The following is a 14,851-nucleotide window of genomic DNA, read 5'->3' as shown; positions in this document are numbered from 1 at the left end:
GAAAAGTCTGGGAACCCTTGGTGTAGGGGAATAATTTAAGAATGTATTACAGCTTTCTGACTATGAGTTTATTAATCAGTGATGATCACTGGTCTGTGGGTCCAACGTTGGCCCATATGCACGTTCAGGTGCTAGTCGGAAACGCTGACATTTCCAACTTGCTGACTGGTTGTAGGAAACGTTTCCTTGTTCCAACTAGCAAAATTATTTCTGTGGTAAACACAGATTTAAGAGATCCTGAGCGTTTTGTTCTATGATAAATTGTCATCAGCTAACTTAACTTTTGGGAATGTTGAAGCATTTACAGTATGTAATCAAAACAAGCACATAAAAGCACATAAAGGCTTCATAATTCATAAAGTTAATGTTAATTGCCTGGTATAATATCATAGAACAAAACGTTTAAAATCATCCTTAAACCTGTGTTAAAGATATTCTCCTGTACTTGTGTATACTTTTTAACCAGTAGTTCTGAAAGTAGTGTCCACGAGCCAAAAGTGGTCCCTGAAAATGGTGTACCATGTCACAAATGTGCAAATATGTGCACCACTTCATTGCTCTCTCTTGCTCTCTGTGTGTGCCACTTGCTAGATGTGGCGAAAGGCTGAAGCTCATTGGCTGAAACTCAAATTGCTAGGGGGCTGGCCCACGTGGGGGAAAATGTCACCACACAGCTTCAAACTAGGGATTTCGTGGCTAATTGAGGTAAAACAGTAATTCTGTTTATAGATTAGGACTGCAAACTGACAAGCTCTAAGGCCCAGCAGTAGGTTACTTATACAGTTAAATGGAATAAATTCCAAACTGCTCATAATTCTGCTCATAAATTCACCCCATACTTGGTTTGAACCCTGGTGGCAACTATGTCCTACTTTGAAGTGAGTTCAAAGGCGATAACAAACAATCTTGTTTCAGTGTTTCACTGTAATTAAACATGTAATTGTTTTTCTTATAAATAGTTGATGTAGACCTAAATACATGTAATTACAAGGCAACAGTAAACATGAATGATGCAGCAAAAATGTCAATAATCCAGTTTTTGCTTTGTCATTATTGTGTGTAGATTGATGAGAGAAAAAACTATTTCATCAATTTTAGAGTAAGAATAACGTAACAAAATGAGGAAAAAGTCAAGAGGTCTGAATACTTTCCGAATGCACTGTAAGTAAGACAAGTGACATCCCGACAACTTTGTAAAAAAAACGCTTTATATCGGAGTTGTCTCAAGATGGCTATGCATGTTCACGACATGAGGTGAGTACCATAGTATCTCTCTCCATTGAATACAGGTGGTTAATGTCAACAACCCTTATCAAATATTCAAAAATGTATTAAAATAATGAGATTTATCCACCAACGCAAAGAGAGGAATAGGCAGGAGCTTTCTTGTCAGAATATCCATAATCTTTGGTGTAACCGGTGTGAAATGGCTAGCTATTTAGCAGTGCACGCTAGTAGTGTTTCAATTGGTGATGTCATTCGCTCTGAGACCTTGAAGAAGTTGTTTTCATTGCTCTGCAAGGGCCATGGCTTTTGTGGAACGATACTGTAGGTAACAATGCTTCGTGGTAGGTAGTTGTTGATGTGTTCAGAGGGTTCCTGGTTCAAACCCAGGTTGGGACAAGGAGAGGGACAGAAAGCAAGAATGTTACACTGTCATATTGTGTAGAGAGAGGAACATTCGACTTAGTTAATTCATTACTTAGGAATAGGTGCTTGTGCATGCTTCGGCGTTTCTTCTCTACATGGCATGGATTAGCCCTTTATCATGGCACTCAATTACATTACATATAAGAGTTGTCTTCTGTACAGGGAGTTTTGTTAAGAGCCCAGATACTCAATCTGAACATTAACACGCGTCGCTTGAGGTACGGTTTTGGAAGCATTATCTTATCTTTCATGTCAGTGAGAAATCATTTTCAAAAAACTAAAGTTTAAATTGTTACACATCTTGATGGGTGAGTGCCAGTGGTCCTACACGGTCATATATCTATGTTACAGCGCTTGTTTACGGCAAAGAGTTGGGAGACCATGTGTGCTAATTAGCTATCTAGCATGCGCTGAACAGCTGTACAGTGTCTTTACATAAAATTGTAATTTTTCTCATGAATTCTAGAAATGCAATACAGGCCTGCTAAATAAAGTGTACCAATCAGTACGGCAGGGTCAGGCTGCTGAAATGGCAGATTGTGCCACAGGCCTACATGAGTTTGCAACAAATAAGCCTCAGGGTCAACACTGCATCTCATCTCAGGCCTATCTGCCTGATTGGATCACATAATTGGATCACTTAATGGTCAAATCAAACTTGCGTTAACTTGTCTTAACTTGTAGCCTGTCTTTACATCTTAATTTACTGTGAGGGTTAATAATATCAATGTGACCTGCATTCATTTTAGCAAAGTTATGTAGGCCTAGAAAAAGGCCTAAGCCTTTTTTGTTTATTCAGTTACTACAGGAAACGTATGAGATGTGAAATTCCTTACTGGTAGCTGTGGTGATATTTGATGTTAATTTGATAATGTCACGCCTCATGCCATCTGCTGTCAAACCTGGCCAAAACAGAGGCAGCGTTGAAGCCAATAGGATGGGGCTGTTTGTCTGTCTGGGCACATACCGGGATGGGTCCAGCAATGATAATCATATGCTAAATTATACCCCTATTATCCATCCCCGCTATGTTATGGAAGATCTCTGAGGATTTAAAATGAAAAGATATGCTAAATATTCATAATCTGGTCACATTTAATGCAACATTGTAGCCTGTTAATGTATATTGTTTGATGTGTGTTTAATGTAATGGTAATCTTTGTCCGGTGGGTCATTGATGAATATGCCTGGGAAGGGTCAGGCTACAGAGGACTCACACATTCTAATCTGTCCTTAACTTTGGATATGAACCAGTCTTATCCACAGAACATAGATCATCCTATTTCTAAGCACAGATTTATAAACTGGACCCATTCATTACTGTAGGATACTGTATGTGCTGGGGGGTCTCGCTGTTTCAGCTGGATTGGTGATGGGGTTTAACATGGTGATGATGAGAAGGACGATGGGGTTAAACGCAGGGACTCCTCAGATTAAGTCAAAGACTGTAGGATAACTGTTAAAGATTTTACTTAAATACTGGGCATGCCCCGGAGAGGGGCAAAGTCTGTTTTATACACCCTACCCCTTAATAGGGTTACATCCCCTGAAAGCTTTTTATTTAGGTTTTCAGTGCCACACAGCGGTAAAACTCATCTTCCTCTGTCCCTTGACATATGTTTTATGAATCACCCAGCCTCCACAAACCTTTGTAATTCTGAAACTGTCCTCTTCTAACCCACCCATGAAGGTAGCTCATCTGATTCATCCCATTTGACTCCTCTCCTGTCCTCCCTTCTCCTCCCCTCCTTCTCCTCCCCTCTCCTCTCTTATTTTCTTCTACTCTTCTCTCCTCTCTTATTTTCTTCTCCTCTTCTCTTCTCTCCTCCCTCCCCTCCCCTCCCCTCACACACACAGATAACATATCCTCCAGCCGAGGCTACGGGGCGTAGATTGTACGGTGTGAGTTTTATTAGTATGAAGTTATCATGAGTGGTGTCATCCCATATCTAGCTGTATTTAACACTAACCTAGTTCCAAGTGAGCGTTATCAAGCTCTTGACCTTACCATGGGCAAAGGCATCTGAAACAATAGTAGCAAAATTGCAGAGGAAACTATGCAAATTATGTATTAGAAACAGAGACCGTCAAACAAAATTCAAACCCATTATTTCGCAAGCTTCAAAGTAAGAATCATACAGTTTCAAGCAATGACTAATAACTGTTTATTTATGATTTATAAACTACATATTAACTGTATGTAATCAAATCAAATCAGTGAAATGCTTACTTACAAGCCCTTAACCAACAATGCCGTTTTAAGAAAGATACACCAAAAGTAACAAATAATTAAAGAGCAGCAGTAAAATAACAATAGCGAGGCTATATACAGGGGGTACCGGTACAGATTCAAAGTGCAGGGGCACTGGTTAGTCAAGGTAATTGAGGTAATATTAAAGTTATTAAAGTGACTATGTATAGATAATGACAGAGAGTAGCGGCAGTGGAAAAGAGGGGGGGCAATGCAAATAGTCTGGGGAGCCATTTTATTTAATTTTTATTTTTATTCACCTTTATTTAACCAGGTAGGCAAGTTGAGAACAAGTTCTCATTTACAATTGCGACCTGGCCAAGATAAAGCAAAGCAGTTCGACACATACAACGACACAGAGTTAAACATGGAGTAAAACAAACATACAGTCAATAATACAGTTGAAAAATAAGTCTATATACGATGTGAGCAAATTTGGTGAGATAATGGAGGTAAAGGCAAAAAAAGGCCATGGTGTCAAAGTAAATACAATATAGCAAGTAAAACACTGGAATGGTAGATTTGCAGTGGAAGAATGTGCAAAGTAGAAATAAAAATAATGGGGTGCAAAGGAGTAAAATAAATAAATAAATACAGTAGGGGAAGTGGTAGTTGTTTGGGCTAAATTATAGATGGGCTATGTACAGGTGCAGTAATCTGTGAGCTGCTCTGACAGCTGGTGCTTAATGCTAGTGAGGGAGATAAGTGTTTCCAGTTTCAGAGATCTTTGTAGTTCGTTCCAGTCATTGGCAGCAGAGAACTTGAAGGAGAGGCGGCCAAAGGAAGAATTGGTTTGGGGGTGACCAGAGTGATATACATGCTGGAGTGCGTGCTACAGGTGGGTGCTGCTATGGTGACCAGCGGGCTGAGATAAGGGGGGACTTTACCAGGGTCTTGTAGATGACCTGGAGCCAGTGGGTTTGGAGACGAGTATGAAGCGAGGGCCAGCCAATGAGAGCGTACAGGTCACTGTGGTGGGTAGTATATGGGGCTTTGGTGACAAAACGGATGGCACTGTGATAGACGGCATCCAATTTATTGAGTAAGGTAAATGACATCTTGTAAATGACATCGCCGAAGTCGAGGATCGGTAGGATGGTCAGTTTTACTAGGGTATGTTTGGCAGCATGAGTGAAGGATGCTTTGTTGCGAATTAGGAAGCCAATTCTAGATTTAACTTTGGATTGTAGATGTTTGATGTGAGTCTGGAAGGAGAGTTTACAGTCTAACCAGACACCTAGGTATTTGTAGTTGTCCACATATTCTAAGTCAGAACCATTCAGAGTAGTGATGCTGGACGGGCGGGCAGGTGCAGGCAGCGATCGGTTGAAGAGCATGCATTTAGGTTTACTTGTATTTAAGAGCAGTTGGAGGCCAAGGAAGGAGAGTTGCATGGCATTGAAGCTTGTCTGGAGGGCTATTAACACAGTGTCCAAAGAAGGGCCAGAAGTATACAGAATGGTGTTGTCTGTGTAGAGGTGGATCAGAGACTCACTAGCAGCAAGAGCGACATCATTGATGTATACAGAGAAGAGAGTCGGCCCATGAATTGAACCCTGTGGCACCCCCATAGAGACTGCCAGAGATTTGACACACTGAACTCTATCAGAGAAGTAGTTGGCCATCAGAGAAGTAGTTGGTAAACCAGGCGAGGCAATCATTTGAGAAACCAAGGCTATCGAGTCTGCCGATGAGGATGTGGTGATTGACAGAGTCGAAAGCCTTGGCCAGGTCAGTGAATACGGCTGCACAGTATTGTTTCTTATCGATGGCGGTTATAAGATGTCTTTTAGGACCTTGAGCGTGGCTGAGGTGCACCCATGACCAGCTCTAAAACCAGATTGCATAGCGGAGAAGGTGCAGTGGGATTCGAAATGGTTGGTAATCTGTTTGTTGACTTGGCTTTCGAAGACCTTAGAAAAGCAGGGTAGGGTAGGATAGATATAGGTCTGTAGCAGTTTGGTTCGAGTGTCCCCCTCTTTGAAGTGGGGGATGACAGCAGCTGCTTTCCCATCTTTGGGAATCTCAGACGACACGAAAGAGAGGTTGAACAGGCTAGTAATAGGGGTTGCAACAATTTCGGCAGATCATTTTAGAAAGAAAGGGTCCAGATTGTTTAGCCCGGCTGATTTGTAGGGGTCCAGATTTTGCAGCTCTTTCAGACCATCAGCTGACTGGATTTGGGAGAAGGAGAAATGGGGAAGGCTTGGGCGAGTTGCTGTGGGGGGAACAGTGCAGTTGACCGGCGTAGGGGTAGCCAGGTGGAAAGCATGGCCAACCGTAGAAAAATGCTTAGATTTATTGGTGGTAACAGAGTTTCCTATCCTCAGTGCAGTGGGCAGCTGGGAGGAGGTGTTCTTATTCTCCATGGACTTTACAGTGTCCCAGAACTTTTTTGAGATTGTATTGCAGGAAGCAAATTTCTGCTTGAAAGAGCTAGCTTTGGCATTTCTAACTGCCTGTGTATATTGGTTTCTAACTTCCCTGAAAAGGTGCATATCACGGGGGCTGTTCAATGCTAATGCAGAACGCCATAGGATGTTTTTGTGTTGGTTAAGGGCTGTCAGTTCTGGAGAGAACCATGGGCTATATCTGTTCCTGGTAGAGCGTCTGCTAAATGACTTAAATGTAAATGTAAATGTAAATTTCTTGAATGGGGCATGCTTATTTAAGATGGTGAGGAAGTTTTTTTTTTTAAATAACCAGGCATCCTCTACTGACGGGATGAGGTCAATATCATTCCAAGATACCCGGGCCAGGTCGATTTGAAAGGCCTGCTCACTGAAGAGTTTCAGGGAGCATTTGACAGTGATGAGTGGAGGTCCCTTGACTGCTGACCCATATTTGATACAGGCAATGAGGCAGTGATCGCTGAGATCTTGTTTGAAAACAGCAGAGGTGTATTTAGAGGGTAAGTTGGTTAGGATGATATCTATGAGGGTGCCCGTGTTTACGGCTTTGGGGTGGTACCTGGTAGGTTCATTGATAATTTGTGTGAGATTGAGGGCATCAAGCTTAGATTGTAGGATGGCTGGGGTGTTAAGCATGTTCCAGTTTAGGTCACCTAGCAGCACGAGCTCTGAAGATGGATGTGGGGCAATCAGTTCACATATGGTGTCCAGAGCACAGCTGGGGGCAGAGGGTGGTCTATAGCAGGCGGCAACGGTGATAGACTTGTTTTTAGAGAGCTGGATTTTTAAAAGTAGAATTTCAAATTGTTTGGGTACAAACCTGGATAGTAGGACAGAGCCGGCTATCTCTGCAGTAGATTGCAACACCTCCCCCTTTGGCTGTTCTATCTTGTCTGAAAATGTTGTAGTTAGGGATGGAGATTTCAGAGTTTTTGGTGGTCTTCCTAAGCCAGGATTCAGACACGGCTAGGACATCCGGGTTGGCAGAGTGTGCTAAAGCAGCGAATAAAACAAACTTAGGGAGGAGGCTTCTAATGTTAACATGCATGAAACCAAGGCTATTACGGTTACAGAAGTCATAAAAAGAGAGCGCCTGGGGGATAGGAGTGGAGCTAGGCACTGCAGGGCCTGGATTCACCTCTACATCACCAGAGAACAGAGGAGGAGTAGGATAAGCGTACGGCTAAAAGCTATGAGAATTGGTCTTCTAGGACGTCCTGAACATAGTAAAAAGGAGATTTCTGGGGGCAATAAAATAGCTTCAAGGTATAATGTACAGACAAAGGTATGGTAGGATGTGAACACAGTGGAGGTAAACCTAGGCATTGAGTGATGATGAGAGAGATATTGTCTCTAGAAACATCATTGAAACCAGGTGATGTCATCAGATGTGTGGGTGGTGGAACTGAAAGGTTGGATAAGGTATAATGAGCAGGGCTAGAGGCTCTACAGTGAAATAAGCCAATAAACACTAACCAGAACAGCAATGGACAATGTATATTGATATTAAGGAAAGGCATGCTTAGCCAAGTGATCATAAGTGTCTAGTGAGTAGTCAGGTTGGTTGAGGTCAGACAGCTAGCTGGGCCATCGGTAGCAAGCTGGCAGAGGATGGAGGTCTGTTTTTAGCCACCTCGTGCGTTTCCGTCGGTAGATTAGTGGGGTTCCGTGTGGTAGAGGGGACCAATCCGATTGGCAAAATAGATATAGTTATAGTGACCCAAGAAAATTGTCCGATAGACCTATTCAGATAGCAGCCAATAAGACAGCTAATGATTAGCGGGCCGCAGATGGGCGTTCAGGTAACGTCGCGACGGAGGGGACAGTTGGATAACTCCCTCAGGCAGATAACGTCGGTAGTCCAGTCGTGAAGGCCCGGTGGGGTAAAACGGGTCCGGATAGGTGATTGTAGCCCAGGAGTGGCTGATGGAACTCTTCAGCTGTCTAGCTCCGGAATAACTGATATTTGCTCCGGGATCAAAGTAAGCCAATAGTCACTTGGATAGCAGCTAGCTAGCTGCAAGATCCAGGTGTAAATGTCCAGCGCTTGCGGTAGAAATCCGGGGATATGGAGAGAAAATAGGTCCGGTATGCTCTGGTCTGAGTCGCGTTGTACAAAACTGCCGATAGCTTTTCGAGCTAAAGGATAGCTAATGACCACCAACCGTGGTTAGCAGAATACTAACGTTAGCCAGTAAACTGGTTAGCTTCTGGCTCGCTTCTGGCTGATTAGATGTTCAGGAGTCTTATGGCTTGGGGGTGGACGCTGTTTAGAAGCCTCTTTGAACTAAACTTGGCGCTCCAGTAACGCTTGCCGTGTGGTAACAGAGAGAACAGTCTATGACTAGGGTGGCTCGAGTCTTTGACCATTTTTAAGGCCTTCCTCTGACATCGTCTGGTATAGAGGTCTTGTATGGCAGGAAGCTTGGCCTGTGATGTACTGGGCCATTCGCACTAACTTCAGCAGTGCCTTGCGGTTGGAGGCCGAGCAGTTGCCATACCAGGCAGTGATGCAACCCATCAGGATGCTCTCGATGGTGCAGCTGTAGAACCTTTTGAGGATCTGAGGACTCATGCCAGATATTTTCAGTCTCCTGAGGGGGAATAGGTTTTGTCGTGCCCTCTTCACGACTGTCTTGGTGTGCTTGGATCATGTTAATTTGTTGGTGATGTGGACGCCAAGGAACTTGAAGCTCTCAACCTGCTCCACTACAGCTCCGTCGATGAGAATGGGGGCGTGCTTGGTCCTACTTTTCCTGTAGTCCACAATCATCTCCTTTTCCTTGATTACATTGAGGAAGAGGTTGTTGCACCACACGGTCAGGGCTCTGACCTCCTCCCTATAGGCTGTCTCGTTGTTGTCGTGATCAGGCCTAACATGTGTCATTGGCAAACGTCATAATGTTTTTTGAGTCGTGCCTGGCCGTGCAGTCATGAGTGAACAGGGAGTACAGGAGGGGACTGAGCACGCACCCCTAAGGGGCTCTGTGTTGAGGATCAACGTGGCCGATGTGTTGTAACCTACCCTTACCACCTGGGGGTGGCCCGTCCAGGATCCAGTTACAGAGGGAGGTGTCAACGAATAGCATTCTCACATAGGTGTTCCTTTTGTCCAGGTGGGAAATGGCAGTGCGGAGTGCAATAGAGATAGCATCATCTGTGGATCTGTTGGGGCGGTATGCAAATTGGAGTGGGTCTAGGGTTTCTGGGATAATGGTGTTCATGTGAGCCATGACCAGCCTTTCAAAGCACTTCATGGCTACAGACGTGAGTGCTACCGGCCAGTAGTCATTTAGGCAGGTTACCTTAGTGTTCTTGGGCACAGGGACTACGGTGATCTGCTTGAAACGTGTGTATTACAGACTCAGACAGGGAGAGGTTGAAAATGTCAGTGAAGACACTTGCCAGTTGGTCAGTGCATGCTCGGAGTACACGTCCTGGTAATCCGTCTGGCCCTGCGGCCTTGTGAATGTTGGCCTGTTTAAAGGTCTTACATCGGCTGCGGAGCGTGTGTCACACAGTCGTCCGGAACAGCTGATGCTCTCATGCATGTTTCAGTGTTACTTGCCTCGAAGCAGCATAGAAGTGATTTAGCTCATCTGATATGCTCGTGTCACTGGGCAGCTCTTGGCTGTGCTTCCTTTTGTAGTCTGTAACACTTTGTAAGCCCTGCCACATCCGACGAGCGTCGGAGCCGGTGTAGTTCGATTCGATCTTAGTCCTATATTGACGCTTTGCCTGATTGATGGTTCGTCGGAGGGCATAGCGGGATTTATTATACGCTTCCGGGTTAGAGTTCCACTCCTTAAGTGGGTGTGGAGTCAAATGCAGGAGACAGAGTTCAATGCTGTGCGTCTTTTAATAGCACCAACGCACCACAGGGTGCTCACAAAAAGTTACGTTCCCAACCACAGGGAATCAAAAGGTACAATAGAAAAAATCACGACTCGGCACTAACACGTACCTCTATAACAGAGCCGAAGGTTACATTGAAATAATCCCGCACAACAACCAGGCGGGCCGGATGTCTAATAAAGACAAACTAATTAAACATGAACAGGTGCTACCACTAAACATACAAGGAGGGGGAGGAAAAACAATCAGTGGCAGCTAATAGGCCGGTGACGACGACCGCCGAGCGCCACCCGCCCGGGAAAGGGAAACACCCTCGGTCGGACTCGTGACACCTTGAAAGTGGCAGCTCTAGCCTTTAGCTCAGTGCGGATGTTGTACCAACAAAAAAAACGATTTCTGTGCAAAGACAAATACAATATACTGTGCTGAAGTGCTGACATCATTCTCTGTATGCCAGCTCCAAATTACCCAGCATTCTTTCCTCTCTTACAAACTGGTGTGTTATTCTATTATGTAAATGTTGCAATGTGATCCTTACCTGCTACACCTGCCATCAGCATTTACATTATGACTGGACTTGCAATGGCAGCCAGACAGAGAGCATTATTTCTGTGTTGTGCTCCCTATGATGTGGGCCCTGATACAGCAATGAAAGAATAGAATGTGTCTAGTGGTAACAACATTCTGTAGGCTATTCATTTGTGCACTGAACTGCTACAGTGTGAATGAATAGAATACATTCTATGTATCTGTTGTGTCTTGTTGTTGATGTTGATGTTTTCCCTAAGTGTTGAATCAGATGCAGAAAGGTGCATAAATATCATGTTAATACTACGAGTAGAATGTGATTTTTGAAAACATTGCTGTGTGTTTTTGCTACATTTGTAAAAAGGATCTACTGATTAAAAATGGATCGTAACAGTACATTTTCTCCCAGGTCAGAATCTCAAATAATCAATCAAGAAAGTTCTGGGGGGGTCTGGGGGAATATAAATTGTATTTATTTCCCAGAGCATAATATTTAATGATGTTTACCATTTCACAGGGCCGATCTGACATTCACATTTTTCTTTCCTCAAAAGAAACAAAGCAAACCCTGCATGAAGAAATAACTACTTAGCATTCTGTACATTTCAAATGTTCAAATGAAGGGTGGTGGTGGGTACATTAGAGGCTCCTGTCTGCTAATGTCCTACAGAGCCGAGAAAGAGAGATAGGAGAGAGGGGGGGAAGCAGGGCGAGGGAGATGGATAGAGGAGCAGAGAGAGGTGCAGAGCGAGAGAGAGAGAGGAGCATAGAGAGAGAGAGAGTGAGGAGCAAAGAGAGAGAGAGGAGAAGAGAGATAGAGAGTGCAAGAGAGAGAGAGACACTTCTCGCTCCAAACAGAAACAATAAGAAACCCTCTTGCTGTCTGCTGTGGCTGAGCAGGGTCATTTGTTTGTGTCGTAATGGCACTGAACACTGTGCTAATGCGCTTCCAGGACGCCTGGTAACAGCTTTTCCCCTCCCCAGCCCTGGATATGAAACCTATCCTAATTATTTACATTGGAATTGTGCTCCATGGTGAAGGACTTATGCTGCAGCTCAGCCATGATCGGAAAATCTTAATAACACCTCCCTGAAACATGAGTCCAATCTGCCAGATGCTCCCCAACAACTATAGGAGAGAGAGAGAGAGAGAGAGAGTGACGGTGTGTGTGGAGGGTGTGCATGTTTGACGGTGTGTGTGGAGGGTGTGCATGTTACATATCACATGCCTCTGCATTTTCCAGCAGTTTGTGTGAAGAGGGGTTGCTCTGCTAATCTTTCTCTCCATGGTGTCTGGTTAGGAGCCTGACAGATGTGTTGACTGCTTGTTCCACAGAATGGTCTCTGAAATAAGTTAAATTATTTGGTTTATTTTTCCTGAGGTGGGATGTTTGCTTCATATACTTTCTAGGTTATCAAATTGGATTCTCGCTTGGAATAGTTGGTCAATCTAACTGGACAATATTTGAAAATGTAAAAAAAAATCAATTTAAGATAGAATCTAATATGATGGTGCATGTCGGAATAAAATGTAAGGTGAAATAGAATTCTGTACAGCGCCTGAGATTCTCGTACCCAATACAGATGTGTCAGAACTCTGAGGTAAACTTTTCTGGAAAAGTAATTCAGAATGATAAATACATAGTGAAACAAATATTTCTACTCCAAATATTGAACAGCTCAAAAAGAAGGATTGTATCTTCAGTCAGAATGCAGCAGGAGTCTTAGACACACTTTGTGGCCATTTCACTTAACTGTCTAAGCTGTGCCCCATCTTCAATCTATGAGGGTGAGAGGAGGAGAGAGAAAGAGAGAGAGAATGACACCTTTTGCACTTTAGTTTTTCCCAGCCTTTTGAGACGACTAGATGGTGATTTTCATAGAATGTCATTATTAGACCTAGCATCAGGCATCGTGGCTGGAATAGGATTCTGGGTAATTCCCACTCTCTGACACTCAGTGCTCTTGTCTGAGGATGGGGAAGTGTCTGACATTCCATTTAGCAGCCCTGCAGACGGGCTACCAGGCAGACACCCCCATCCTCAATCACAGGGGTGCTGCTCTGGGGGTGTGGGGTACAGGAGGGGTGTCCTGGTGGTGTGGGTAAGGGGGAGGGCATGGCGTGTGGGATGGGCATGGCGTGCTGCACTAGTGGTGTGGGGAGAGGATGGGATGGGATGGGGAGGCCCCAGCTGGCACTAACAGATGAATCTACAACCAGAGGTCTACTGTTGGTGGTGTCCTGGGATGGGTGGGTGTTATATTCATTATCGTACCTGTGTCACTGGTCACTGGTCACTGGACCTATAGCAGAACTTCTTCACAGAACTGCTTATAATAAGGATGAACACTTTTATTTTAACTTACTATAATACATCAATCAAATCAATTTAGCCTCAAATTAATAATGAAACATGTTCAATTTGGTTCAAATAATGCAAAAACAATGTGTTGGAGAAGAAAGTAAAAGTGCAGTATGTGCCATGTAAAAAAGCTAACGTTTAAGTTCCTTGCTCAGAACATGAGAACATATGAAAGCTGGTGGTTCCTTTTAACCTCTCTAGGGTAGGGGGCAGCATTCTGAATTTTGGATGAAAAGCATGCCCAAATTACACGGCCTGCTACTCAGGCCCAGAAGATATGATATGCATATAACTGGTAGATTTGGATGGAAAACACTCTAAAGTTTCCAAAAACTGTTAAAATAGTGTCTGTGAGTATAACAGAACTGATTTAGAAGGCGGAAACCTGAGACAAATCCATTCAGGAAGTCATTTTTTGTAGTTTTCTATTCAATGCCATTACAGTATCCATTGACTTAGGACTCCATTTGCAGTTCCTAATGCCTTCCACTAGATGTCAACAGTCTTTAGAAATCGTTTCAGGCTTGTATTCTTATAAATGAGGGAGTAAGACCAGTCTGAACGAGTGGACCCTAACGTGATGCAGAGTTTTTTCAGGCGCATGTGCATTTCTTTTTCTATTCTTTTATACTTTTATATTGACAACGTTATTGTCCGGTTTAAATATTATAGATCATTTAGGCTAAAAAACAACCTGAGGTTAGAATATAAACATCGTTTGACATGTTTCTATGAACTTTACTGATACAATTTGGATTTTTTTGTCTGATTGTTTTGACTGAGTTTGAGCCTGTGGATTACTGAAGAAAACGCGCTAACAAAATGTTAGGTTTTTGGATATAAAGAGACTTCATCAAACAAAAGGAACATTTATTGAGTAAATGAATATCTTCTGATTGCCACCATATGAAGATCAACAAAGGTAAGGGATTAATTTTATCTCTATTTCTGAGTTTTGTAACGCTTTTGCTTGGCTGGTTACTGTTTGTAATAATTTGTCAACTGGGCTATGTTCTGGGCTAGGTATGTTCTGGGCTAGGTATGTTCTGGGCTAGGTATGCTTTCACCGAAAAGCATTTTATAAATATGACACTGTGGTTGGCTTAACAAGAAGTTAATCTTTAAACCTATGTAAAATATGTTTTGTTTTCTGAATTTTTATAATGAGCTAGCGTCCCACGAACCCTAGAGGTTTTTAACACGAGTCTTCAATAATTCCCAGGTAAGAAGTTTTAGGTTGAGGTTATTATAGGAATTATAGGACTATTTCTCTCTATACCATTTGTATTTCATATACCTTTTACTATTGGATGTTTTTATAGGCACTTCAGTATTGCCAGTGTAACAGTATAGCTTCCGTCCCTCTCCTCGCTCCTACCTGGGCTCGAACCAGGAACACATCGACAACAGCCACCCTCGACGCATCGTTACCCATCACTCCACAAAAACCGGGGCCCTTGCAGAGCAAGGGGAACAACTACTCCAAGTCTCAGAGCGAGTGACGTTTGAAACGCTATTAGCGTGCACCCCGCTAACTAGCTAGCCATTTCACATCGTTTACACCAGCCTAATCTCGGGAGTTGATAGACTTGAAGTCATAAACAGCGCAATGCTTGAAGCATTGCAACGAGCTGCTGGCAAACGCCAAAAAGTGCTATTTTACTGAATGCTTATGAGCCTGCTGCTGCCTACCACTGCTCAGTCAGACTGCTCTATCAAATCATAGACTTAATTATAACATAATAACACACAGAAATACGAGCATTAGGTCATTAATATGGTCAAATCCGGAA

General features: G+C 43.3%; 1 long non-coding RNA gene across 1 annotated transcript in view; it reads left to right on the top strand.

Moving 5' to 3' along the window:
* Positions 1-13,636: 13,636 nt before the first annotated feature.
* LOC135564242 (uncharacterized) overlaps positions 13,637-14,851 on the top strand; it is a 31,064-nt gene continuing 29,849 nt past the window's right edge. The window contains exon 1 of the long non-coding RNA XR_010460830.1: positions 13,637-13,980. This is a non-coding gene — a long non-coding RNA (uncharacterized LOC135564242). The remainder of the gene's footprint in view (positions 13,981-14,851) is intronic.

This window comes from Oncorhynchus nerka, linkage group LG3, assembly GCF_034236695.1.
Source record: "Oncorhynchus nerka isolate Pitt River linkage group LG3, Oner_Uvic_2.0, whole genome shotgun sequence".
NCBI lineage: Eukaryota > Metazoa > Chordata > Actinopteri > Salmoniformes > Salmonidae > Oncorhynchus > Oncorhynchus nerka.
The sequence above is the reverse complement of the archived record's forward strand: the minus strand, read 5'-3'. Positions and strand labels throughout refer to the sequence as shown.